This window comes from Taudactylus pleione, unplaced genomic scaffold (genome assembly GCF_031769625.1).
Source record: "Taudactylus pleione unplaced genomic scaffold, aTauple2 ptg000148l, whole genome shotgun sequence".
Lineage (NCBI taxonomy): Eukaryota > Metazoa > Chordata > Amphibia > Anura > Myobatrachidae > Taudactylus > Taudactylus pleione.
In genome coordinates, this window is record NW_028284550.1 from 458,385 (window position 1) to 483,421 (window position 25,037).

Sequence of the window (25,037 nt, forward strand, 5' to 3'; positions counted from 1 at the left end):
CACACACATTGTACACACACACATTGTACACACACACACACACACACATTGTACACACACACTGTACACACACACACATTGTACACACACACACATTGTACACACACACACATTGTACACACACACACACACATTGTACACACACACACACACATTGTACACACACACACACACATTGTACACACACACACACACACACACACATTGTACACACACACACACACATTGTACACACACACACACACATTGTACACACACACACACACACATTGTACACACACACACACACACACATTGTACACACACACACTGTACACACACACACATTGTACACACACACATTGTACACACACACACATTGTACACACACACACACACACACACACACACACATTGTACACACACACACACACATTGTACACACACACACACACACATTGTACACACACACACACACACATTGTACACACACATTGTACACACACACACACACACATTGTACACACACACACACACACACACATTGTACACACACATTGTACACACACATTGTACACACACACACACATTGTACACACACACACACACACACATTGTACACACACACACACACACACACATTGTACACACACACACACTAAAGAAAGAAGGGGACATGAAACACAAACAAACTAGTTAATCTGTGAAAAGATTTTAGTTTACATTTATTGTACATTTACAAAGAAATCACTGCACCACGTTAACAAGGGCGGTATTTTGCTATGTGCAAACTTGTGCTGTAACCAAGGGCAACTAGATTCCAGCTTTCTAGGGCACCTAAGGAAATGAACATCTGGTTGGTTGCTACAGGTTACAAAAGCATTAAACACGTGACGCGATGTTATAAAATAAGCCCCTATGATGTTAGTCTCCGTATTCAGCAGTTCCTCACCAGACGATCACTGAGGTGTATAACAGGTTATATTGCTGGGACTCATTTAAGCTTTCATTTAGTTTAACCAGAGGATAAAATCTCCATTTCCCTGGATATTTCTGCAGATGTCGGTCCTCAGGTGCTTGGAGTTTCCTGATGTCCCATAACACGGAGACGGGCTCCTAAATAAAAACATATTTTGTTTTATAAAAGATATCTCAGGTCATTTTGTAATATGCTCTTTAATAATACAAGTTACTATGTCACACAGTCTCTGACGCTGGATAACAGGAGGTACAGTAAGTGTTACTATGTCACACAGTCTCTGATGCTGGATAACAGGAGGTACAGTAAGTGTTACTATGTCACACAGTCTCTGATGCTGGATAACAGGAGATACAGTAAGTGTTACTATGTCACACAGTCTCTGATGCTGGATAACAGGGGGGTAAGTGTTACTATGTCACACAGTCACTGATGCTGGATAACAGGAGGTACAGTAAGTGTTACTATGTCACACAGTCACTGATGCTGGATAACAGGAGATACAGTAAGTGTTACTATGTCACACAGTCACTGATGCTGGATAACAGGAGATACAGTAAGTGTTACTATGTCACACAGTCACTGATGCTGGATAACAGGAGATAACAAGAGATATGGTAAGAACTTACCTTTGTTATCTCTGTTTCTACGAAGTCCATAGGGTCCACAGGGTGACCTTGGGGTATAGCTGGATCCTGGATCCTCGGGCACCACGGAGTTAAAGCTTTTAGCTGCTCCCAGGATGCACTTGGGTCCAACCTCCCCTATACCCCGCCCCCGAGCCACAGGCACCTCAGTTGGTAAGCAGCCCAGGCCGGAGGAGGAGACGAAACAGAGAGAAGGAAGACTGGAACACACAAGAACCATACTCACAGAAATGGGAGACGGAAAACCGGTGACCAGTCACAGAGCCCATATGAAGCCAGGTGCGTCAGGGCGGGTGCCCTGTGGACCCTATGGACTTCGTAGAAACAGAGATAACAAAGGTAAGTTCTTACCATATCTCTTGTTTTCTACTTCAGGGTCCATAGGGGTCCACAGGGTGACCTTGGGGATGTCCCAAAGCAGTCCAACTAAGGGCGGGGACGCTCCTGTGCTGATAGGAGAACCCGGCGCCCAAAGGATGCATCCTGAGAGGCAAAGGTGTCAAACGCATAGAACCTCAAAAAGGTCTGAATGGAAGACCAGGTGGCCGCCTTACAGAGCTGAACAGCAGAGGCGCCACAGCTAGCAGCCCAAGAAGGGCCCACGGACCGAGTGGAATGAGCCTTAACAGAGGCTGGAACAGCTAAACCCTCCTGCATATAAGCCTCAATAATAACAGAACGAAGCCAACGGGCTAGAGTCTGTTTGTTGGCAGGCCAACCCCTCTTGTGAAAACCAAAGAGGATAAACAAAGAATCCGACTTCCTCACAGAACTAGTCCGGTCCACATAAACCTGGAGTGCCCTTACAACGTCTAAGGAAGTCTCCCCAGCCGAAAGATCAGGTGACTGAAAGGCTGGTACAACAATTTCCTGATTAATGTGGAACCTGGAAACCACCTTAGGCAGGAAATCAGGACGAGTGCGAAGCACCGCTCTGTCCTGATGAAAAATCAGAAAAGGGGGACGACAAGAAAGCGCCCCCAAATCTGAAACCCTCCTGGCAGAAGCAATTGCCAAGAGGAAAACAGTTTTAAAAGTTAGCCACTTGAGCTCCACTGACTCCAAGGGCTCAAAAGGAGGACCCTCTAAGGCCCCAAGAACCACCGCCAAATCCCACGGGGCCACAGGTGGCACAAAGGGAGGCTGGATTCTCAAAACACCCTGGAAAAAGGTGTGTACGTCCGGCATAGCAGCGATCCTGCGCTGGAACCACACCGACAGACCAGACACGTGTACCTTCAGTGAAGAAAGACGTAATCCTAAGTCCAAACCGGACTGAAGGAAAGCCAGAATACGCGAAACTCGGAACACCTGGGGATCATAGTTTCTGGCCTCGCACCACTGAAAGTAAGTGTGCCACACTCTGTGATAGATCCTCGCGGAAGTAGGCTTGCGCGCCCTCAGCATGGTGGTAATAACGGAGCTAGAAAAGCCCCGAGACCTCAGGACGGCTGTCTCAAGAGCCACGCCGTCAAAGATAGTCGACCCAGATCCGGGTGAAGACAGGGCCCCTGAGACAACAGGTCCCGCCGTTGAGGTAGGAGGTACGGAGCGTCGATGGACAGGCTCCGCAGATCGGAGTACCACGGCCTTCTGGGCCACGCTGGGGCCACCAGGATCAGTGTGCCTCCGTCCTGTTTGAACTTGCGCAGGACCTGAGGCAGCAGAGATATCGGAGGGAACAAGTAAGCCAGTTGAAACAGCCATTTCACCGACAGCGCGTCTATCAGACTTGCGCCTGCATCCCTTGTCCTTGACCCGTACACAGGCAGCTTGTGATTGTAACGGGACGCCATCAGGTCCAGCTCTGGCAGCCCCCACTTGTCCACGAGTAGTTGGAATACCTCTGGATGAAGCGACCATTCCCCGGGATGCACATCGTAACGGCTGAGGAAGTCTGCCTCCCAATTGAGGACTCCTGGGATGAAAACTGCCGAGAGAGCTGGAAGATAGCGCTCCGCCCAAGCCAGGACGCGGGACACCTCCGACATCGCAGCTCGACTGCGAGTCCCTCCCTGGTGATTGATGTACGCCACCGTGGTGGCGTTGTCTGACTGCACCTGAACGGCCCTTCCGTGAAGAGCGGTGCCGGACGACTGCAGGGCTCTGTATACTGCCCGCAGTTCCAGGATGTTGATGGGAAGAATCGCTTCCTCCGCCGACCAACGACCCTGAAGTGACAAGGAGCCTGTCACCGCCCCCCAACCCCGGAGACTGGCATCTGTCGTGAGCAGAACCCATTCCGGGATCCAAAAGGGGCGCCCCTCCAGGAGATGCGCTGTCTGCAGCCACCAGGCTAGGGACAGACGCACCTCCGAGGACAACACCAGCATCTGAGAGCGGATCCTGTGTGGCAATCCGTTCCATTCTGAAAGAATCAGCCCCTGCAGGGGCCTGGAATGGAACTGGGCAAACTCCACCATGTCGAATGCCGACACCATGGACCCCAAAACTCTCATCGCTGAGTGCACCGACACTCTGCCACTGCTCAGACAACTGTGAATCCGCAGCTGTAAGGAGGAGACCTTCTCTGGAGTCAGAAAAATCCGTTGCTGACGAGAGTCCAGCAGGGCCCCCAAATGAACCATCCGTTGTGATGGGATGAGGGAGGATTTCTTCCAGTTGATCAACCAGCCGTGCGCCTGTAGACAAGCGACCGTCAGGTGGAGATGCTGGATCAGTACCTCCGGGGAGCTTGCCAGCAAGAGGAGGTCGTCTAGATACGGTAGCAACCGTATCCCCTGGCTCCGAAGGTGAGCCGCCATGACCGCCATCACCTTGGTAAATACCCTTGGTGCCGTGGAGAGACCAAAGGGTAGAGCCCTGAATTGGTAGTGGTTGTGGAGAATAGCAAACCGCAGAAACCTTTGGTGCGATGTTGCTATAGGCACATGGAGGTAGGCGTCCTGGATATCCAGGGAGACCATATAATCCCCCGGTTCCATCGCCAGTATGATGGAACGCAAAGTTTCCATCCTGAATTTGGGAACCCTGAGAAACCTGTTCAGGGACTTCAAATTGAGGATGGGGCGATGAGAGCCATTGGGTTTCTGCACCAGAAACAGCGTAGAGTAATACCCCATCCCACGTTGAGACTGTGGTACGGGTATAATGACCCCCGCCGTCAGCAAGGCCTCTATGGCTTCCTGAACCTGCAAGGCCTTGGTTTTGTCCTGAGAAGGACTTGTGCAAAAAAACTGGCAAGGCGGCCTGTGCCGAAAAGACAGGGCGCACCCCTGGGAGACCACTTCTCGCACCCAGGCATCCGTGGTGGTATTGTGCCAGCACTGGGCGAATTGAAGAAGTCGGCCTCCCACTCTGGGGTCCCCCAGAGGGAGGCCCGTCCCATCACGCAGAAGGCTTATCTTCTGGCTTGGAAGAAGGGCGCCTAGCACTCCAGGCTTGCTTCTTTGGCTTTGTGGCGGTCTTGGGTGCGGACTGCCTCGGGAAGGACTGACCCTTTGCCTTGCCCTGAACCCGAAAGGAACGAAACGCCGAGCTCCGGACCTTAGCAGGTGTAGTAGCTGAAGGGAGGAAGGCTGACTTGGATTTTGCCAGGGTATCTACTATTTTGTCCAGGTCCGGACCAAATAGTAATTCCCCATTAAAAGGTAAGGCCTCCAAGCCTTTCTTTGAATCCGCGTCTGCTCTCCAAGACCGCAACCACAAGGATCTACGAGCAGACACTGCTGCCGCCGAAACCCTAGAGGTCAACAGGCTAGCATCCAAAGATGCTTCTCCAATGTAGGAGGCGGCATCTCTCATCTGTCCTAACAACGCCCCCTGGACGTCCGGAGATTCATCCGTAAACGTGTCCTCCAAGGCTTTGGCCCACCCCTCAATGGCCTTGGCCACCCAGGAGATGGCCATGGACGGCCGGGCTACAGCCCCTGAGAGAGAATAAATAGACTTTAGACAAGTCTCCACCTTCCTGTCCGTAGGATCCTTCAGCGAGGATATAGACGGCAATGGCAAAGTAGCACTCCTGATGAGGCGTGTTACATGGGAATCGACTGCAGGCGGAGTTTCCCATTTCTTACAATGCGCTTCCGGGAATGGATAATTGGACGCCAAGCGTTTCTGTGGCAGGAAACGCTTACTGGGCGTCTGCCAGGCCACCGCCATGTGATCAGTCAACTGATCAGACAAGGGGAACGCTGTAGAAGTAACCTTAGCTTTTTTAAAACTAGGATACCTTGACTTGGGAGCGGGTGCCTCATCCTCAATCAGAAGAATAGCCCGCACCGCCTTAACCAGAGCCCGCACATTGATGGAAGACTTAGTGTCTACCTCCTGGACTGAGGCATCTGAGGCTGAGTCATCCTGTACCTCACCATCATCCGAGAACCCCTCAGAATCCGAAAGATGCGCAGCCTGTGCCATGACTGAGCGTTTAGACGCCCTGGAGGGCACGTCACTGCGCAACATCGACTGAAAAGCCGAAGATGCTGCCGCCAAATCTTGGACAGTGTGGGAAAGCGCATCCACCCAGGGTGGAGGAGCTGTCACAGGAGCCTGAAACGGCACCACAGCCGGCTGTGCCACAGGGGTGGACTGAATATACATTGGCAACCCCGCATAGGGACCAACAGGCTGAGACCCCGGGGGAGTCTGCAATAATTGTGGGACACCCGGGGAATGGGGGATGGCAGGCTGGGGCAACGCCCTAGTAGGGGCGGCAGTCGGGACCGACAGACGGTCCGCGATGGACACCAGCACCTGGGAAAACATCGCCCATGGTGGCTCCTGCGAAATGGGAGGTTTAGACGTACCAGGGACCGCCTGGCACCGTCCGCACAGGCCGTCCTGTGACAAATCCTCCCTATCCACTCCTGCAGAACAGCGCCTGCAGGAGAACAATGCTGGAGCCCCGGAGTGCTCAATCTCCTCCTCAGACATGACTTAGGAAGAAAACGTGCGCACTCACCAGTGTGCTGAACAACAGCCCACAATATGGTACTGTGTAGCACACAACTGTATGTGACGGACCTCACAAATACGTGATCTATATAGGTGAGGTCAGTAGAAACACCCTTCCCCCGCACACCTGTAGGGCTTGTAGGAGAAGGAAAGGGATAGGTACAGGCTGACAGTAAGTAGAAAAAAGACACAGACAGGCAGCACTAGCAAAAGTCACATACCATGCAGGAAGATATACTCACTGCACCTTTCCACTACAATCAACCTCCCAGATTCAGTGTCTGGGAGGGCTATAGTGCTGTGTACACTGTCCTTCTGCAGGGGAGAGGTACACAGGGGGACCGGTCCGCGTGCTCCCTGAGAGTATCCACGCTGCCACAGAGAAAATGGCCGCTGGAGACCTCAGAGGAGGAGTGGCCGAGTATCTGCAGCTCAGCGACGCCAGACTCCGAGCTGAAAGGCGCGCTGAGCTGAGGGGAGGAGCCGCTAGACAGGGAAGGCTTCCTCCCCTGGCTAGCATATTAACCCCCGGGTTGGAGGCATCCCGCTTGCCGCGATATTAACCCTGGTGGTCTAGTGGTCTGGCGGGGTATGCCTCCGCTGGAGGGGGGGCCCGCCGCCACCGCTAGCGCCCCCGGTCTGTCCCCTAGACCGGGGGCATGGGACTGCATTTACAAGGAACCCGCGCACCGCCGCTAATCAGCGGTGCGCGGCTTACCTTAATCTCCCCGGCGTCTTCCGGCAGCAGTCCCGGGGGAAGCCAGAGTCCGGCTAGTACAGACTCTGGCTTCCCCCGCCGCGATCCCCAGTTCAGTGCTGGCGTCGCGGCGCCAGCAGGGAGAAGGAGCGGCAGCGTGGGCGTCTGTACAGACAGCCCAGCGCTGCTGCTCTAGAGAAAAAACTTATAGTAAAAAATAAATAAATTTAACTAAGTTCAATAAAAAATTAAAAGCTTTAGGGGGCTGCTCCTGCAGCCCACCCCGCAGGGTGACCCGACTCCGGCCGGGCACCATCTAAAACTGAGGTGCCTGTGGCTCGGGGGCGGGGTATAGGGGAGGTTGGACCCAAGTGCATCCTGGGAGCAGCTAAAAGCTTTAACTCCGTGGTGCCCGAGGATCCAGGATCCAGCTATACCCCAAGGTCACCCTGTGGACCCCTATGGACCCTGAAGTAGAAACAGTAAGTGTTACTATGTCACACAGTCTCTGATGCTGGATAACAGGAGGTACAGTAAGTGTTACTATGTCACACAGTCTCTGATGCTGGATAACAGGAGATACAGTAAGTGTTACTATGTCACACAGTCACTGATGCTGGATAACAGGAGATACAGTAAGTGTTACTATGTCACACAGTCACTGATGCTGGATAACAGGAGATACAGTAAGTGTTACTATGTCACACAGTCACTGATGCTGGATAACAGGAGGTACAGTAAGTGTTACTATGTCACACAGTCTCTGATGCTGGATAACAGGAGATACAGTAAGTGTTACTATGTCACACAGTCTCTGATGCTGGATAACAGGAGATACAGTAAGTGTTACTATGTCACACAGTCACTGATGCTGGATAACAGGGGGTACAGTAAGTGTTACTATGTCACACAGTCTCTGACGCTGGATAACAGGAGATACAGTAAGTGTTACTATGTCACACAGTCACTGATGCTGGATAACAGGGGGGTAAGTGTTACTATGTCACACAGTCTCTGATGCTGGATAACAGGAGGTACAGTAAGTGTTACTATGTCACACAGTCACTGATGCTGGATAACAGGAGATACAGTAAGTGTTACTATGTCACACAGTCACTGATGCTGGATAACAGGGGGTACAGTAAGTGTTACTATGTCACACAGTCTCTGACGCTGGATAACAGGAGATACAGTAAGTGTTACTATGTCACACAGTCTCTGATGCTGGATAACAGGAGGTACAGTAAGTGTTACTATGTCACACAGGCTCTGATGCTGGATAACAGGAGGTACAGTAAGTGTTACTATGTCACACAGTCACTGATGCTGGATAACAGGAGGTACAGTAAGTGTTACTATGTCACACAGTCACTGATGCTGGATAACAGGAGGTACAGTAAGTGTTACTATGTCACACAGTCTCTGATGCTGGATAACAGGAGGTACAGTAAGTGTTACTATGTCACACAGTCTCTGACGCTGGATAACAGGAGATACAGTAAGTGTTACTATGTCACACAGTCTCTGATGCTGGATAACAGGAGGTACAGTAAGTGTTACTATGTCACACAGTCACTGATGCTGGATAACAGGAGATACAGTAAGTGTTACTATGTCACACAGTCACTGATGCTGGATAAAAGGGGGTACAGTAAGTGTTACTATGTCACACAGTCTCTGATGCTGGATAACAGGAGGTACAGTAAGTGTTACTATGTCACACAGTCTCTGACGCTGGATAACAGGAGGTACAGTAAGTGTTACTATGTCACACAGTCTCTGATGCTGGATAACAGGAGGTACAGTAAGTGTTACTATGTCACACAGTCACTGATGCTGGATAACAGGAGATACAGTAAGTGTTACTATGTCACACAGTCACTGATGCTGGATAACAGGGTGTAAGTGTTACTATGTCCCACAGTCTCTGATGCTGGATAACAGGGGGTAAGTGTTACTATGTCACACAGTCTCTGATGCTGGATAACAGGGGGGTAAGTGTTACTATGTCACACAGTCACTGATGCTGGATAACAGGAGATACAGTAAGTGTTACTATGTCACACAGTCTCTGATGCTGGATAACAGGAGGTACAGTAAGTGTTACTATGTCACACAGTCTCTGATGCTGGATAACAGGAGATACAGTAAGTGTTACTATGTCACACAGGCTCTGATGCTGGATAACAGGAGATACAGTAAGTGTTACTATGTCACACAGTCACTGATGCTGGATAACAGGAGATACAGTAAGTGTTACTATGTCACACAGTCACTGATGCTGGATAACAGGGGGGTAAGTGTTACTATGTCACACAGTCTCTGATGCTGGATAACAGGAGATACAGTAAGTGTTACTATGTCACACAGTCTCTGATGCTGGATAACAGGAGATACAGTAAGTGTTACTATGTCACACAGTCACTGATGCTGGATAACAGGAGGTACAGTAAGTGTTACTATGTCACACAGTCACTGATGCTGGATAACAGGAGATACAGTAAGTGTTACTATGTCACACAGTCACTGATGCTGGATAACAGGAGATACAGTAAGTGTTACTATGTCACACAGTCTCTGATGCTGGATAACAGGAGATACAGTAAGTGTTACTATGTCACACAGGCTCTGATGCTGGATAACAGGAGATACAGTAAGTGTTACTATGTCACACAGTCACTGATGCTGGATAACAGGAGGTACAGTAAGTGTTACTATGTCACACAGTCTCTGATGCTGGATAACAGGAGATACAGTAAGTGTTACTATGTCACACAGTCACTGATGCTGGATAACAGGAGGTACAGTAAGTGTTACTATGTCACACAGTCACTGATGCTGGATAACAGGAGATACAGTAAGTGTTACTATGTCACACAGTCACTGATGCTGGATAACAGGAGATACAGTAAGTGTTACTATGTCACACAGTCTCTGATGCTGGATAACAGGAGATACAGTAAGTGTTACTATGTCACACAGTCACTGATGCTGGATAACAGGAGATACAGTAAGTGTTACTATGTCACACAGTCTCTGATGCTGGATAACAGGAGATACAGTAAGTGTTACTATGTCACACAGTCTCTGATGCTGGATAACAGGAGGTACAGTAAGTGTTACTATGTCACACAGTCTCTGATGCTGGATAACAGGAGATACAGTAAGTGTTACTATGTCACACAGTCTCTGATGCTGGATAACAGGAGGTACAGTAAGTGTTACTATGTCACACAGTCTCTGATGCTGGATAACAGGAGGTACAGTAAGTGTTACTATGTCACACAGTCTCTGATGCTGGATAACAGGAGGTACAGTAAGTGTTACTATGTCACACAGTCACTGATGCTGGATAACAGGAGATACAGTAAGTGTTACTATGTCACACAGTCACTGATGCTGGATAACAGGGGGTAAGTGTTACTATGTCCCACAGTCTCTGATGCTGGATAACAGGGGGTAAGTGTTACTATGTCACACAGTCTCTGATGCTGGATAACAGGGGGGTAAGTGTTACTATGTCACACAGTCACTGATGCTGGATAACAGGAGATACAGTAAGTGTTACTATGTCACACAGTCTCTGATGCTGGATAACAGGAGGTACAGTAAGTGTTACTATGTCACACAGTCTCTGATGCTGGATAACAGGAGATACAGTAAGTGTTACTATGTCACACAGTCACTGATGCTGGATAACAGGAGATACAGTAAGTGTTACTATGTCACACAGTCTCTGATACTGTATCTCCTGTTATCCAGCAAGTGTTACTATGTCACACAGTCTCTGATGCTGGATAACAGGAGGTACAGTAAGTGTTACTATGTCACACAGTCTCTGATGCTGGATAACAGGAGGTACAGTAAGTGTTACTATGTCACACAGTCTCTGATGCTGGATAACAGGAGATACAGTAAGTGTTACTATGTCACACAGTCACTGATGCTGGATAACAGGGGGTACAGTAAGTGTTACTATGTCACACAGTCTCTGACGCTGGATAACAGGAGATACAGTAAGTGTTACTATGTCACACAGTCTCTGATGCTGGATAACAGGAGGTACAGTAAGTGTTACTATGTCACACAGTCTCTGATGCTGGATAACAGGAGGTACAGTAAGTGTTACTATGTCACACAGTCACTGATGCTGGATAACAGGAGATACAGTAAGTGTTACTATGTCACACAGTCACTGATGCTGGATAACAGGGGGTACAGTAAGTGTTACTATGTCACACAGTCTCTGACGCTGGATAACAGGAGATACAGTAAGTGTTACTATGTCACACAGTCTCTGATGCTGGATAACAGGAGGTACAGTAAGTGTTACTATGTCACACAGGCTCTGATGCTGGATAACAGGAGGTACAGTAAGTGTTACTATGTCACACAGTCACTGATGCTGGATAACAGGAGGTACAGTAAGTGTTACTATGTCACACAGTCACTGATGCTGGATAACAGGAGGTACAGTAAGTGTTACTATGTCACACAGTCTCTGATGCTGGATAACAGGAGGTACAGTAAGTGTTACTATGTCACACAGTCTCTGACGCTGGATAACAGGAGATACAGTAAGTGTTACTATGTCACACAGTCTCTGATGCTGGATAACAGGAGGTACAGTAAGTGTTACTATGTCACACAGTCACTGATGCTGGATAACAGGAGATACAGTAAGTGTTACTATGTCACACAGTCACTGATGCTGGATAAAAGGGGGTACAGTAAGTGTTACTATGTCACACAGTCTCTGATGCTGGATAACAGGAGGTACAGTAAGTGTTACTATGTCACACAGTCTCTGACGCTGGATAACAGGAGGTACAGTAAGTGTTACTATGTCACACAGTCTCTGATGCTGGATAACAGGAGGTACAGTAAGTGTTACTATGTCACACAGTCACTGATGCTGGATAACAGGAGATACAGTAAGTGTTACTATGTCACACAGTCACTGATGCTGGATAACAGGGTGTAAGTGTTACTATGTCCCACAGTCTCTGATGCTGGATAACAGGGGGTAAGTGTTACTATGTCACACAGTCTCTGATGCTGGATAACAGGGGGGTAAGTGTTACTATGTCACACAGTCACTGATGCTGGATAACAGGAGATACAGTAAGTGTTACTATGTCACACAGTCTCTGATGCTGGATAACAGGAGGTACAGTAAGTGTTACTATGTCACACAGTCTCTGATGCTGGATAACAGGAGATACAGTAAGTGTTACTATGTCACACAGGCTCTGATGCTGGATAACAGGAGATACAGTAAGTGTTACTATGTCACACAGTCACTGATGCTGGATAACAGGAGATACAGTAAGTGTTACTATGTCACACAGTCACTGATGCTGGATAACAGGGGGGTAAGTGTTACTATGTCACACAGTCTCTGATGCTGGATAACAGGAGATACAGTAAGTGTTACTATGTCACACAGTCTCTGATGCTGGATAACAGGAGATACAGTAAGTGTTACTATGTCACACAGTCACTGATGCTGGATAACAGGAGGTACAGTAAGTGTTACTATGTCACACAGTCACTGATGCTGGATAACAGGAGATACAGTAAGTGTTACTATGTCACACAGTCACTGATGCTGGATAACAGGAGATACAGTAAGTGTTACTATGTCACACAGTCTCTGATGCTGGATAACAGGAGATACAGTAAGTGTTACTATGTCACACAGGCTCTGATGCTGGATAACAGGAGATACAGTAAGTGTTACTATGTCACACAGTCACTGATGCTGGATAACAGGAGGTACAGTAAGTGTTACTATGTCACACAGTCTCTGATGCTGGATAACAGGAGATACAGTAAGTGTTACTATGTCACACAGTCACTGATGCTGGATAACAGGAGGTACAGTAAGTGTTACTATGTCACACAGTCACTGATGCTGGATAACAGGAGATACAGTAAGTGTTACTATGTCACACAGTCACTGATGCTGGATAACAGGAGATACAGTAAGTGTTACTATGTCACACAGTCTCTGATGCTGGATAACAGGAGATACAGTAAGTGTTACTATGTCACACAGTCACTGATGCTGGATAACAGGAGATACAGTAAGTGTTACTATGTCACACAGTCTCTGATGCTGGATAACAGGAGATACAGTAAGTGTTACTATGTCACACAGTCTCTGATGCTGGATAACAGGAGGTACAGTAAGTGTTACTATGTCACACAGTCTCTGATGCTGGATAACAGGAGATACAGTAAGTGTTACTATGTCACACAGTCTCTGATGCTGGATAACAGGAGGTACAGTAAGTGTTACTATGTCACACAGTCTCTGATGCTGGATAACAGGAGGTACAGTAAGTGTTACTATGTCACACAGTCTCTGATGCTGGATAACAGGAGGTACAGTAAGTGTTACTATGTCACACAGTCACTGATGCTGGATAACAGGAGATACAGTAAGTGTTACTATGTCACACAGTCACTGATGCTGGATAACAGGGGGTAAGTGTTACTATGTCCCACAGTCTCTGATGCTGGATAACAGGGGGTAAGTGTTACTATGTCACACAGTCTCTGATGCTGGATAACAGGGGGGTAAGTGTTACTATGTCACACAGTCACTGATGCTGGATAACAGGAGATACAGTAAGTGTTACTATGTCACACAGTCTCTGATGCTGGATAACAGGAGGTACAGTAAGTGTTACTATGTCACACAGTCTCTGATGCTGGATAACAGGAGATACAGTAAGTGTTACTATGTCACACAGTCACTGATGCTGGATAACAGGAGATACAGTAAGTGTTACTATGTCACACAGTCTCTGATACTGTATCTCCTGTTATCCAGCAAGTGTTACTATGTCACACAGTCTCTGATGCTGGATAACAGGAGGTACAGTAAGTGTTACTATGTCACACAGTCTCTGATGCTGGATAACAGGAGGTACAGTAAGTGTTACTATGTCACACAGTCTCTGATGCTGGATAACAGGAGGTACAGTAAGTGTTACTATGTCACACAGTCTCTGATGCTGGATAACAGGAGATACAGTAAGTGTTACTATGTCACACAGTCTCTGATGCTGGATAACAGGAGATACAGTAAGTGTTACTATGTCACACAGTCTCTGATGTTGGATAACAGGGGGGTAAGTGTTACTATGTCACACAGTCTCTGATGCTGGATAACAGGGGGGTAAGTGTTACTAAATCACACAGTCTCTGATGCTGGATAACAGGAGATACAGTAAGTGTTACTATGTCACACAGTCTCTGATGCTGGATAACAGGGGGGTAAGTGTTACTAAATCACACAGTCTCTGATGCTGGATAACAGGAGATACAGTAAGTGTTACTATGTCACACAGTCAGTGATGCTGGATAACAGGAGATACAGTAAGTTACTATGTCACACAGTCTCTGATGCTGATAACAGGGGGTACAGTAAGTGTTACTATGTCACACAGTCTCTGATGCTGATAACAGGGGGTACAGTAAGTGTTACTATGTCACACAGTCACTGATGCTGGATAACAGGAGGTACAGTAAGTGTTACTATGTCACACAGTCTCTGATGCTGGATAACAGGAGGTACAGTAAGTGTTACTAAATCACACAGTCACTGATGCTGATAACAGGGGGTACAGTAAGTGTTACTATGTCACACAGTCTCTGATGCTGGATAACAGGGGGGTAAGTGTTACTAAATCACACAGTCTCTGATGCTGGATAACAGGAGATACAGTAAGTGTTACTATGTCACACAGTCACTGATGCTGGATAACAGGAGGTACAGTAAGTGTTACTAAATCACACAGTCTCTGATGCTGGATAACAGGAGATACAGTAAGTGTTACTATGTCACACAGTCACTGATGCTGGATAACAGGAGGTACAGTAAGTGTTACTATGTCACACAGTCTCTGATGCTGGATAACAGGAGGTACAGTAAGTGTTACTATGTCACACAGTCACTGATGCTGGATAACAGGAGGTACAGTAAGTGTTACTATGTCACACAGTCTCTGATGCTGATAACAGGGGGTACAGTAAGTGTTACTATGTCACACAGTCTCTGATGCTGATAACAGGGGGTACAGTAAGTGTTACTATGTCACACAGTCTCTGATGCTGGATAACAGGAGGTACAGTAAGTGTTACTATGTCACACAGTCTCTGATGCTGGATAACAGGAGGTACAGTAAGTGTTACTATGTCACACAGTCTCTGATGCTGGATAACAGGAGGTACAGTAAGTGTTACTATGTCACACAGTCACTGATTCTGGATAACAGGAGGTACAGTAAGTGTTACTATGTCACACAGTCTCTGATGCTGGATAACAGGAGATACAGTAAGTGTTACTATGTCACACAGTCACTGATGCTGGATAACAGGAGGTACAGTAAGTGTTACTATGTCACACAGTCTCTGATGCTGGATAACAGGAGGTACAGTAAGTGTTACTATGTCACACAGTCACTGATGCTGGATAACAGGAGATACAGTAAGTGTTACTATGTCACACAGTCTCTGATGCTGGATAACAGGAGATACAGTAAGTGTTACTATGTCACACAGTCTCTGATGCTGATAACAGGGGGTAAGGGTTACTATGTCACACAGTCTCTGATGCTGGATAACAGGAGATACAGTAAGTGTTACTATGTCACACAGTCTCTGATGCTGGATAACAGGAGATACAGTAAGTGTTACTAAATCACACAGTCACTGATGCTGGATAACAGGGGGTAAGTGTTACTATGTCACACAGTCACTGATGCTGGATAACAGGGGGTAAGTGTTACTATGTCACACAGTCACTGATACTGGATAACAGGAGATACAGTAAGTGTTACTATGTCACACAGTCTCTGATGCTGGATAACAGGAGGTACAGTAAGTGTTACTATGTCACACAGTCACTGATGCTGGATAACAGGAGGTACAGTAAGTGTTACTATGTCACACAGTCACTGATGCTGGATAAAAGGAGATACAGTAAGTGTTACTATGTCACACAGTCTCTGATGCTGGATAACAGGAGATACAGTAAGTGTTACTATGTCACACAGTCACTGATGCTGGATAACAGGAGATACAGTAAGTGTTACTATGTCACACAGTCTCTGATGCTGGATAACAGGAGATACAGTAAGTGTTACTATGTCACACAGTCACTGATGCTGGATAACAGGAGGTACAGTAAGTGTTACTATGTCACACAGTCACTGATGCTGGATAACAGGAGGTACAGTAAGTGTTACTATGTCACACAGTCTCTGATGCTGGATAACAGGAGATACAGTAAGTGTTACTATGTCACACAGTCACTGATGCTGGATAACAGGAGATACAGTAAGTGTTACTATGTCACACAGTCTCTGATGCTGGATAACAAGGGGTAAGTGTTACTATGTCACACAGTCACTGATGCTGGATAACAGGAGGTACAGTAAGTGTTACTATGTCACACAGGCTCTGATGCTGGATAACAGGAGATACAGTAAGTGTTACTATGTCACACAGTCTCTGATGCTGGATAACAGGGGGGTAAGTGTTACTATGTCACACAGTCACTGATGCTGGATAACAGGAGATACAGTAAGTGTTACTATGTCACACAGGCTCTGATGCTGGATAACAGGGGGTACAGTAAGTGTTACTATGTCACACAGTCTCTGATGCTGGATAACAGGAGGTACAGTAAGTGTTACTATGTCACACAGTCTCTGATGCTGATAACAGGGGGTACAGTAAGTGTTACTATGTCACACAGTCACTGATGCTGGATAACAGGAGGTACAGTAAGTGTTACTATGTCACACAGTCTCTGATGCTGGATAACAGGAGATACAGTAAGTGTTACTATGTCACACAGTCACTGATGCTGATAACAGGGGGTACAGTAAGTGTTACTATGTCACACAGTCTCTGATGCTGATAACAGGGGGTACAGTAAGTGTTACTATGTCACACAGTCACTGATGCTGGATAACAGGAGGTACAGTAAGTGTTACTATGTCACACAGTCTCTGATGCTGGATAACAGGAGATACAGTAAGTGTTACTATGTCACACAGTCACTGATGCTGGATAACAGGGGGGTAAGTGTTACTAAATCACACAGTCTCTGATGCTGGATAACAGGAGGTACAGTAAGTGTTACTATGTCACACAGTCACTGATGCTGGATAACAGGAGGTACAGTAAGTGTTACTATGTCACACAGTCACTGATGCTGGATAACAGGAGGTACAGTAAGTGTTACTATGTCACACAGTCTCTGATGCTGGATAACAGGAGGTACAGTAAGTGTTACTATGTCACACAGTCACTGATGCTGGATAACAGGAGGTACAGTAAGTGTTACTATGTCACACAGTCTCTGATGCTGGATAACAGGAGATACAGTAAGTGTTACTATGTCACACAGTCACTGATGCTGGATAACAGGGGGGTAAGTGTTACTAAATCACACAGTCTCTGATGCTGGATAACAGGAGATACAGTAAGTGTTACTATGTCACACAGTCACTGATGCTGGATAACAGGGGGGTAAGTGTTACTAAATCACACAGTCTCTGATGCTGGATAACAGGAGGTACAGTAAGTGTTACTATGTCACACAGTCACTGATGCTGGATAACAGGAGGTACAGTAAGTGTTACTATGTCACACAGTCTCTGATGCTGGATAACAGGAGGTACAGTAAGTGTTACTATGTCACACAGTCACTGATGCTGGATAACAGGAGATACAGTAAGTGTTACTATGTCACACAGTCTCTGATGCTGGATAACAGGGGGTACAGTAAGTGTTACTATGTCACACAGTCTCTGATGCTGTATAACAGGAGGTACAGTAAGTGTTACTATGTCACACAGTCACTGATGCTGATAAGAGGGGGTACAGTAAGTGTTACTATGTCACACAGTCTCTGATGCTGATAACAGGGGGTACAGTAAGTGTTACTATGTCACACAGTCTCTGATGCTGGATAACAGGAGGTACAGTAAGTGTTACTATGTCACACAGTCACTGATGCTGGATAACAGGAGGTACAGTAAGTGTTACTATGTCACACAGTCACTGAAGCTGATAACAGGGGGTACAGTAAGTGTTACTATGTCACACAGTCTCTGACGCTGGATAACAGGAGGTACAGTAAGTGTTACTATGTCACACAGTCACTGATGCTGGATAACAGGAGATACAGTAAGTGTTACTAAATCACACAGTCTCTGATGCTGGATAACAGGAGGTACAGTAAGTGTTACTATGTCACACAGTCTCTGATGCTGGATAACAGGAGATACAGTAAGTGTTACTATGTCACACAGTCACTGATGCTGGATAACAGGGGGTAAGTGTTACTATGTCACACAGTCACTGATGCTGGATAACAGGAGATACAGTAAGTGTTACTATGTCACACAGTCTCTGATGCTGGATAACAAGGGGTAAGTGTTACTATGTCACACAGTCTCTGATGCTGGATAACAAGGGGTAAGTGTTACTATGTCACACAGTCACTGATGCTGGATAACAGGGGGTAAGTGTTACTATGTCACACAGTCTCTGATGCTGGATAACAGGAGATACAGTAAGGGTTACTATGTCACACAGTCACTGATGCTGGATAACAGGAGATACAGTAAGTGTTACTATGTCACACAGTCTCTGATGCTGGATAACAGGAGATACAGTAAGTGTTACTATGTCACACAGTCACTGATGCTGGATAACAGGAGATACAGTAAGTGTTACTATGTCACACAGTCTCTGATGCTGGATAACAGGAGGTACAGTAAGTGTTACTATGTCACACAGTCTCTGATGCTGGATAACAGGAGGTACAGTAAGTGTTACTATGTCACACAGTCTCTGATGCTGGATAACAGGAGGTACAGTAAGTGTTACTATGTCACACAGTCACTGATTCTGGATAACAGGAGGTACAGTAAGTGTTACTATGTCACACAGTCTCTGATGCTGGATAACAGGAGATACAGTAAGTGTTACTATGTCACACAGTCACTGATGCTGGATAACAGGAGGTACAGTAAGTGTTACTATGTCACACAGTCTCTGATGCTGGATAACAGGAGGTACAGTAAGTGTTACTATGTCACACAGTCACTGATGCTGGATAACAGGAGATACAGTAAGTGTTACTATGTCACACAGTCTCTGATGCTGGATAACAGGAGATACAGTAAGTGTTACTATGTCACACAGTCTCTGATGCTGATAACAGGGGGTAAGGGTTACTATGTCACACAGTCTCTGATGCTGGATAACAGGAGATACAGTAAGTGTTACTATGTCACACAGTCTCTGATGCTGGATAACAGGAGATACAGTAAGTGTTACTAAATCACACAGTCACTGATGCTGGATAACAGGGGGTAAGTGTTACTATGTCACACAGTCACTGATGCTGGATAACAGGGGGTAAGTGTTACTATGTCACACAGTCACTGATACTGGATAACAGGAGATACAGTAAGTGTTACTATGTCACACAGTCTCTGATGCTGGATAACAGGAGGTACAGTAAGTGTTACTATGTCACACAGTCACTGATGCTGGATAACAGGAGGTACAGTAAGTGTTACTATGTCACACAGTCACTGATGCTGGATAAAAGGAGATACAGTAAGTGTTACTATGTCACACAGTCTCTGATGCTGGATAACAGGAGATACAGTAAGTGTTACTATGTCACACAGTCACTGATGCTGGATAACAGGAGATACAGTAAGTGTTACTATGTCACACAGTCTCTGATGCTGGATAACAGGAGATACAGTAAGTGTTACTATGTCACACAGTCACTGATGCTGGATAACAGGAGGTACAGTAAGTGTTACTATGTCACACAGTCACTGATGCTGGATAACAGGAGGTACAGTAAGTGTTACTATGTCACACAGTCTCTGATGCTGGATAACAGGAGATACAGTAAGTGTTACTATGTCACACAGTCACTGATGCTGGATAACAGGAGATACAGTAAGTGTTACTATGTCACACAGTCTCTGATGCTGGATAACAAGGGGTAAGTGTTACTATGTCACACAGTCACTGATGCTGGATAACAGGAGGTACAGTAAGTGTTACTATGTCACACAGGCTCTGATGCTGGATAACAGGAGATACAGTAAGTGTTACTATGTCACACAGTCTCTGATGCTGGATAACAGGGGGGTAAGTGTTACTATGTCACACAGTCACTGATGCTGGATAACAGGAGATACAGTAAGTGTTACTATGTCACACAGGCTCTGATGCTGGATAACAGGGGGTACAGTAAGTGTTACTATGTCACACAGTCTCTGATGCTGGATAACAGGAGGTACAGTAAGTGTTACTATGTCACACAGTCTCTGATGCTGATAACAGGGGGTACAGTAAGTGTTACTATGTCACACAGTCACTGATGCTGGATAACAGGAGGTACAGTAAGTGTTACTATGTCACACAGTCTCTGATGCTGGATAACAGGAGATACAGTAAGTGTTACTATGTCACACAGTCACTGATGCTGATAACAGGGGGTACAGTAAGTGTTACTATGTCACACAGTCTCTGATGCTGATAACAGGGGGTACAGTAAGTGTTACTATGTCACACAGTCACTGATGCTGGATAACAGGAGGTACAGTAAGTGTTACTATGTCACACAGTCTCTGATGCTGGATAACAGGAGATACAGTAAGTGTTACTATGTCACACAGTCACTGATGCTGGATAACAGGGGGGTAAGTGTTACTAAATCACACAGTCTCTGATGCTGGATAACAGGAGGTACAGTAAGTGTTACTATGTCACACAGTCACTGATGCTGGATAACAGGAGGTACAGTAAGTGTTACTATGTCACACAGTCTCTGATGCTGGATAACAGGAGATACAGTAAGTGTTACTATGTCACACAGTCACTGATGCTGGATAACAGGGGGGTAAGTGTTACTAAATCACACAGTCTCTGATGCTGGATAACAGGAGATACAGTAAGTGTTACTATGTCACACAGTCACTGATGCTGGATAACAGGGGGGTAAGTGTTACTAAATCACACAGTCTCTGATGCTGGATAACAGGAGGTACAGTAAGTGTTACTATGTCACACAGTCACTGATGCTGGATAACAGGAGGTACAGTAAGTGTTACTATGTCACACAGTCTCTGATGCTGGATAACAGGAGGTACAGTAAGTGTTACTATGTCACACAGTCACTGATGCTGGATAACAGGAGATACAGTAAGTGTTACTATGTCACACAGTCTCTGATGCTGGATAACAGGGGGTACAGTAAGTGTTACTATGTCACACAGTCTCTGATGCTGTATAACAGGAGGTACAGTAAGTGTTACTATGTCACACAGTCACTGATGCTGATAAGAGGGGGTACAGTAAGTGTTACTATGTCACACAGTCTCTGATGCTGATAACAGGGGGTACAGTAAGTGTTACTATGTCACACAGTCTCTGATGCTGGATAACAGGAGGTACAGTAAGTGTTACTATGTCACACAGTCACTGATGCTGGATAACAGGAGGTACAGTAAGTGTTACTATGTCACACAGTCACTGAAGCTGATAACAGGGGGTACAGTAAGTGTTACTATGTCACACAGTCTCTGACGCTGGATAACAGGAGGTACAGTAAGTGTTACTATGTCACACAGTCACTGATGCTGGATAACAGGAGATACAGTAAGTGTTACTAAATCACACAGTCTCTGATGCTGGATAACAGGAGGTACAGTAAGTGTTACTATGTCACACAGTCTCTGATGCTGGATAACAGGAGATACAGTAAGTGTTACTATGTCACACAGTCACTGATGCTGGATAACAGGGGGTAAGTGTTACTATGTCACACAGTCACTGATGCTGGATAACAGGAGATACAGTAAGTGTTACTATGTCACACAGTCTCTGATGCTGGATAACAAGGGGTAAGTGTTACTATGTCACACAGTCTCTGATGCTGGATAACAAGGGGTAAGTGTTACTATGTCACACAGTCACTGATGCTGGATAACAGGGGGTAAGTGTTACTATGTCACACAGTCTCTGATGCTGGATAACAGGAGATACAGTAAGGGTTACTATGTCACACAGTCACTGATGCTGGATAACAGGAGATACAGTAAGTGTTACTATGTCACACAGTCTCTGATGCTGGATAACAGGAGGTACAGTAAGTGTTACTATGTCACACAGTCACTGATGCTGGATAACAGGAGATACAGTAAGTGTTACTATGTCACACAGTCACTGATGCTGGATAACAGGAGATACAGTAAGTGTTACTATGTCACACAGTCTCTGATGCTGGATAACAGGAGGTACAGTAAGTGTTACTATGTCACACAGTCACTGATGCTGGATAACAGGAGATACAGTAAGTGTTACTATGTCACACAGTCTCTGATGCTGGCTAACAGGAGATACAGTAAGTGTTACTATGTCACACAGGCTCTGATGCTGGATAACAGGAGGTACAGTAAGTGTTACTATGTCACACAGTCTCTGATGCTGGATAACAGGGGGGTAAGTGTTACTATGTCACACAGTCACTGATGCTGGATAACAGGGGGGTAAGTGTTACTATGTCACACAGTCTCTGATGCTGGATAACAGGGGGGTAAGTGTTACTAAATCACACAGTCACTGATGCTGGATAACAGGAGGTACAGTAAGTGTTACTATGTCACACAGTCACTGATGCTGGATAACAGGAGGTACAGTAAGTGTTACTATGTCACACAGTCACTGATGCCGATAACAGGGGGTACAGTAAGTGTTACTATGTCACACAGTCTCTGATGCTGATAACAGGGGGTACAGTAAGTGTTACTATGTCACACAGTCTCTGATGCTGGATAACAGGAGGTACAGTAAGTGTTACTATGTCACACAGTCACTGATGCTGGATAACAGGAGGTACAGTAAGTGTTACTATGTCACACAGTCACTGAAGCTGATAACAGGGGGTACAGTAAGTGTTACTATGTCACACAGTCTCTGATGCTGATAACAGGGGGTACAGTAAGTGTTACTATGTCACACAGTCTCTGACGCTGGATAACAGGAGGTACAGTAAGTGTTACTATGTCACACAGTCTCTGATGCTGGATAACAGGAGATACAGTAAGTGTTACTAAATCACACAGTCTCTGATGCTGGATAACAGGAGGTACAGTAAGTGTTACTATGTCACACAGTCTCTGATGCTGGATAACAGGAGATACAGTAAGTGTTACTATGTCACACAGTCTCTGATGCTGGATAACAGGGGGTAAGTGTTACTATGTCACACAGTCACTGATGCTGGATAACAGGAGATACAGTAAGTGTTACTATGTCACACAGTCTCTGATGCTGGATAACAAGGGGTAAGTGTTACTATGTCATACAGTCTCTGATGCTGGATAACAAGGGGTAAGTGTTACTATGTCACACAGTCACTGATGCTGGATAACAGGGGGTAAGTGTTACTATGTCACACAGGCTCTGATGCTGGATAACAGGAGGTACAGTAAGTGTTACTATGTCACACAGTCTCTGATGCTGGATAACAGGGGGGTAAGTGTTACTATGTCACACAGTCTCTGATGCTGGATAACAGGGGGTACAGTAAGTGTTACTATGTCACACAGTCTCTGATGCTGGATAACAGGGGGGTAAGTGTTACTAAATCACACAGTCACTGATGCTGGATAACAGGAGGTACAGTAAGTGTTACTATGTCACACAGTCTCTGATGCTGGATAACAAGGGGTAAGTGTTACTATGTCACACAGTCACTGATGCTGGATAACAGGGGGTAAGTGTTACTATGTCACACAGTCTCTGATGCTGGATAACAGGAGATACAGTAAGGGTTACTATGTCACACAGTCACTGATGCTGGATAACAGGAGATACAGTAAGTGTTACTATGTCACACAGTCTCTGATGCTGGATAACAGGAGGTACAGTAAGTGTTACTATGTCACACAGTCTCTGATGCTGGATAACAGGAGATACAGTAAGTGTTACTATGTCACACAGTCACTGATGCTGGATAACAGGAGATACAGTAAGTGTTACTATGTCACACAGACTCTGATGCTGGATAACAGGAGATACAGTAAGTGTTACTATGTCACACAGTCACTGATGCTGGATAACAGGAGGTACAGTAAGTGTTACTATGTCACACAGTCTCTGATGCTGGATAACAGGAGGTACAGTAAGTGTTACTATGTCACACAGTCTCTGATGCTGGCTAACAGGAGATACAGTAAGTGTTACTATGTCACACAGTCTCTGATGCTGGATAACAGGAGGTACAGTAAGTGTTACTATTTCTCACAGTCTCTGATGCTGGATAACAGGAGATACAGTAAGTGTTACTATGTCACACAGTCTCTGATGCTGGATAACAGGGGGTACAGTAAGTGTTACTATGTCACACAGGCTCTGATGCTGGATAACAGGAGGTACAGTAAGTGTTACTATGTCACACAGTCTCTGATGCTGGATAACAGGGGGGTAAGTGTTACTATGTCACACAGTCACTGATGCTGGATAACAGGGGGGTAAGTGTTACTATGTCACACAGTCTCTGATGCTGGATAACAGGGGGTACAGTAAGTGTTACTATGTCACACAGTCTCTGATGCTGGATAACAGGGGGGTAAGTGTTACTAAATCACACAGTCACTGATGCTGGATAACAGGAGGTACAGTAAGTGTTACTATGTCACACAGTCTCTGATGCTGGATAACAGGGGGGTAAGTGTTACTATGTCACACAGTC

The 25,037-nt window shown here is 46.0% G+C and overlaps 1 protein-coding gene across 3 annotated transcripts in view; it reads right to left on the bottom strand.

Annotated features, from left to right (window-relative positions):
- Positions 1–675: 675 nt before the first annotated feature.
- The window catches only part of LOC148522259 (uncharacterized), a 67,532-nt gene continuing 43,170 nt past the window's right edge, over positions 676–25,037 (bottom strand). For all 3 annotated transcript variants that reach the window (XM_088474167.1, XM_088474165.1, XM_088474166.1), the window contains one exon: positions 676–1,095. The gene's annotated coding sequence lies outside the window, so the exon portion shown is untranslated. The remainder of the gene's footprint in view (positions 1,096–25,037) is intronic.